Source organism: Brachyhypopomus gauderio, unplaced genomic scaffold, assembly GCF_052324685.1.
Source record: "Brachyhypopomus gauderio isolate BG-103 unplaced genomic scaffold, BGAUD_0.2 sc86, whole genome shotgun sequence".
Classification (NCBI taxonomy): domain Eukaryota; kingdom Metazoa; phylum Chordata; class Actinopteri; order Gymnotiformes; family Hypopomidae; genus Brachyhypopomus; species Brachyhypopomus gauderio.
This window is the reverse complement of record NW_027506907.1, coordinates 1034156-1038958: the sequence shown is the minus strand read 5'-3', so window position 1 is coordinate 1038958 and position 4803 is coordinate 1034156. Positions and strand designations below refer to the sequence as shown.

The 4803-nt window shown below is 40.3% G+C and overlaps 1 long non-coding RNA gene across 1 annotated transcript; it reads right to left on the bottom strand.

The window, feature by feature from the left end:
• Positions 1–214: 214 nt before the first annotated feature.
• Positions 215–4569, bottom strand: LOC143493411 (uncharacterized). The gene is made up of 5 exons (XR_013125411.1): positions 4404–4569; positions 2355–4028; positions 2146–2206; positions 488–532; positions 215–376 (listed from the first exon to the last, which is right to left on the bottom strand). It is a non-coding gene; the product is annotated as an uncharacterized LOC143493411 (long non-coding RNA).
• Between the last annotated feature and the right edge of the window lie 234 nt (positions 4570–4803).

Sequence of the window (4803 nt, the reverse complement as noted above, 5' to 3'; positions counted from 1 at the left end):
GAAATGTGTGTTAAGTTGATTGGTCACTGGCGACCTGCCCATGGTGTACCCCACCTTTACCTGACGATGCTGGGATTGGCTCCAGCAACCCTATCCCCCACCCCTTCATGATCCTGACCAGCGGGATTAAGTGGTAAGGATAATGGATGGATCATATCTGAAATTCACAAAGCACTGCAGCATATTTGTTTGCAAATTACTATGTAACATTTATTTGAAAGACAACATTCTCAGGCCTATGTTTAGAGAACAGGAGGAGAAAGTGTCACTACTGTTGAAGTGGCCTGATCTCCAGTGGCCTGTGCGATATTAACAGCTGGAGAAGTAGAGGTGGTCCACTGCACTGTTGCACTCTTTCTGATGGGCAATAGAAAAACTGCAAAATGGAAAACATTTTTTAGACACTTGCAGTTCCAATAAATTATGAGCATTATCAAACAAAACAGCCAATTCACTGTTTGTTGTTTCTTGACATATTTCTACTTACAACTTCTGGAAGAGCTCTTGTTCATAATATTCGTCCTTTGAAAACCTGTTGTGGCGAATCAACCAAAGCACTGATATATTGAAATTGGTTGTTGCTTATTGAGGAATTTGTCTGACAATATTATATAAATAACTTAATAATTTTTTTATGGGATTTAATAAAATTTTTCATTTAGTGATTTCATTTTGTAATAGACTCAAATTATTACAAGCAAACTATTTAGTTGTTATGTATTTAATAAACATTTGATTAATTATTTAACATTTTATTATTATTATTATTATTATTATTATTTTGTGTGTGTAGCTCTATAAAATTTTAAAATCTATCATCCATCAAAGTTAGTATGTGGCCCTAACTGTCACATTAAGGACCCCGGCCCCTCCCTTTTGGGTGTGTTAACGTTGTCCACGTGCTTTGTCTGCGTCAGTGGATATCCGTGGTTGGGGTTATGTCGTTTGAATAATGTGTCTCACCTGTGAATCGTCTCGTAATCACGTGGGTCTAATGTGGTTTGTCTATTTAATGTGCGCTCGCGCAGTGTCCTGTGCTCGTCGTTGTCACAGTCTGCACGTTGTGTGCCTGTTTATGTTTTCTGTGCGCTTCATAGCGCTATATTACGTGTCAAAATAAAAGTGACGTCAGTTGCAAGAGGGATTCCGTGTCTCGTTCCTCGCCACGACTTGCGCGTCACACTAACACCTATCTGTTAAGGTTGTTTGGCTGGATTTCAGAGTAAGTCACGACACATTGATCACGCACGTTTGATTACTTGTGTCCAATAACGCACTGCATACGGCACAGTGTCTAAAAGCCACCCGAGCTGTTAAGGAAAGCCGCAAGGGAATTTGATCAAATTTTGGGAGTTGTCAACACCTGCCCACCCACTCACTTTGATGTTGACAGATTTAGATAGTATCAGATTTGATAGTGCTACACACATGAAAGTAAATAGTAAATTCAGTATTTTTAGTTAAACAATTAATCAGGTATGAACAATGCACAATTAAATAACAGCTAACTAGAATTATTATAACAATTTTAAAATGCAATATTAAATTATTGAATGAAACATTTTATGCAGTAATTCTCATAAACATTTCTTTATTCATTTTTTTTATAGAGTATTGTCACAAAAATCCCCCAGTAGTAGCTGAGATATACAACAGTTAAAGTCTTAAACAGTGGACCTAGATTGACTTCACCACTTCAGATCAATCAGAGATCATATGGCTATTTTATCAAATCAATCTGTCAAAGCCCTTGACTCCTCCCTTTGGACGTGTCTGTGTATGATTTCGTTTGTCCATATATGTACTTCCTTGGGTGTGTCGTTGTATGTGTGTGTGTCTGTGTTATGTATTACCTGTCTCTTGTCTTTGTAAGCTTATGTGTTGCACTTGTCACTCGTTGTTGTCTGTGTATTTAAGTGTGTGACTTATCTTTGTCAATTGTCTGTTGTTGACCATGCCTGTGCATTTTACACAAACCTGCCAGCAGTATACACTCTTGTTTATTAGTATATATCTTCAAGCCTGCTCACATCTCATTACAGTAATAAATTACCCAGGAAACGTACTGTAAAACTATTTACGCTCAGGCATATGTCAGTATCAAACATTTTTGTAAAATAATTTGCTTGAATTATTTTTACTTACGCTTTAGTTAGGATGGTCCTAACACAAGCTATGTCATCACTGAGGTCATCATCTGTCAGACCTTTAAAGAGACATTTCAGTCACCATCTTCTAGAGCATTTCTTCAGATGTCATTCACTTTCAAAAGCAAAATAATTGTTTGTTGAGTAAGAATATTGTTAAAGAAAAGTCAGAGAAGTGATTGCGGTGTGGGTTTCAAACATACTCACTTTCACAGGTCATATTGCAGAGGTTGAGTGAGTTTGGCCTTCCTGAAGAGCAGGCTATACGATCCGGCAGCTGGAACAAACCGTACAGCGTCCATACATTGATGTCATCTTTGCCTGATTTTTCATTGCCTTCCTCATGTTCATTCTTCATAGATCTGGTCCTGCGTGGACCTTGAACAACTATAGATGAAGAACTGTTTGGATTGAGGGCAGTGGCTGCGATGGTGCTATTAGATGATAAGGATGAAGCATTTTGCTTGAGAGACGTAATGCGTATAGTTGTAGAATCTATAATGTGATGTGTAGTTGATATTGTAGCTGTGATGGGCTGTCTAGTTGGAATGGTTGTAGTTGTTGTGTTGTTATGTGTAGTTGATATTGCAGCTGTGATGGGGTGTCTAGTTGGAATGGTTGTAGTTGTCGTGTTGTTATGTGTAGTTGATATTGCAGCTGTGATGGGGTGTCTAGTTGGAATGGTTGTAGTTGTTGTGATGTTATGTGTAGTTGATATTGCAGCTGTGATGGGGTGTCTAGTTGGAATGGTTGTAGTTGTCGTGTTGTTATGTGTAGTTGATATTGCAGCTGTGATGGGGTGTCTAGTTGGAATGGTTGTAGTTGTTGTGTTGTTATGTGTAGTTGATATTGCAGCTGTGATGGGGTGTCTAGTTGGAATGGTTGTAGTTGTTGTGTTGTTATGTGTAGTTGATATTGCAGCTGTGATGGGGTGTCTAGTTGGAATGGTTGCAGTTGTTGTGTTGTTATGTGTAGTTGATATTGCAGCTGTGATGGGGTGTCTAGTCGGAATGGTTGTAGTTGCTGTGATGGTATGTTTAGTTGGCATTGTTGTAGTAGCTGTAGTTGGGTGTGTAGTTGTAATGGTTGTAGTTGCTGTAATGATATGTTTAGTTGGTGTAGTAGCTGTAGTTGGATGTTTAGTCGGAATGGTTGTAGTTGCTGTGATGAAATGTTTAGTTGGCATTGTTGTAGTAGCTGTAGTTGGATGTTTAGTAGGAATGGTTGTAGTTGCTATGATGGTATGTTTAGTTGGCATTGTTGTAGTAGCTGTAGTTGGATGTTTAGTTGGAATGGTTGTAGTCACTGTGATGGTATGTTTAGTTGGTGTTGTTGTAGCTGTAGTGGGATGTTTAGTTGGTATGGTTGTAGTCACTGTGATGGTATGTTTAGTTGGTGTTGATGTAGCTGTAGTGGGATGTTTAGTTGGTATGGTTGTAGTAGCTACGATGTTGTTTTTAGGATCGTGTTTCTCAATGTCTTGGGTGTCTTCACTGCCTGTCCACTGTGCAGAAGTGGTCCGGGGTGGACCATGATTATCTACATGATCCGACATGTTTCTCTTGGGAGCAGTGGTTGAGTTGCCTGCAGTAGTAGCACTGCTGGGTGGAGGTCTTTCCCTGAAGTCATCTGACCCTTCTTTGGTCCAGCTTATACCACGCGTTTGTCTGCTGCCCTGAGGAAGAGTTGATGGCATGACTGTAGAAGGATGATAACCACGTTTTGGCATCTCACTGGACTCTTCATTGCTTGACCCTGGGTCAGGCCTCCTGGCACTGCTGGAATTATTACTGTTGCCATCATCATCATCATCATCGGGAAGAGTAATATTGTGGATTGCGCTGGTGTTGAGACCAGAGCTCAGCTCCGCGGTGCATACAACTGAGAGAAGGAGATCACAGTAAGGAGATTACAGTAAGGAGATCACAGTATGGAGATCACAGTATGGAGATCACAGTATGGAGATTACAGTAAGGAGATCACAGTATGGAGATCACAGTAAGGAGATTACAGAAAGGACATTACAATAAGGACATTACAATAAGGAGATTACAGTAAGGAGATTACAGGAAGGAGATTATGTACAGTAGGCACACCAGTGAAAACAAATGTTCCTCGGTTATTACTACCGGTAATTTACTCCAGTATCTGCTTGTTAGTACAGCATATCTTTAGGCTCACCACACTTCATTCCCAAGCTTGTCTGAGATGGCACTGATTCAAAAACCTCCATACAAATGTGTATGCTTAACTTACTGTCAGCAAAATCAGTAAAATGGTCCAACACGTTCACACGTAGAGTTGCGTTGAGCAGATCCCTCAGCTCACACTTGCTTAGCACCCGGCCCTCACTCACACTGGGAGCCATTAACACCACCACTAACACCACCAACATCTGGGCTTCAGAACAGAACTGCATGCCATTAACGTTTACTGGTCCTCATCACTTGGCAGGCTTTTGGTCTTTGGCTGTTATATACACGTTTGCAGACTCCCCAGAGACTCCATGCAGCACCAGGAAATGTGACGTGTGACATGTAAAAGGTCAGGTCAGCTTGAACTGGTTTTATGTTACGTGTGTAGAGAATGTGTCTAAAACCAGTGCATAATCAGCACACAATGCGCTGGATTGGTTTCAGTGACATCTTTTCTTTCA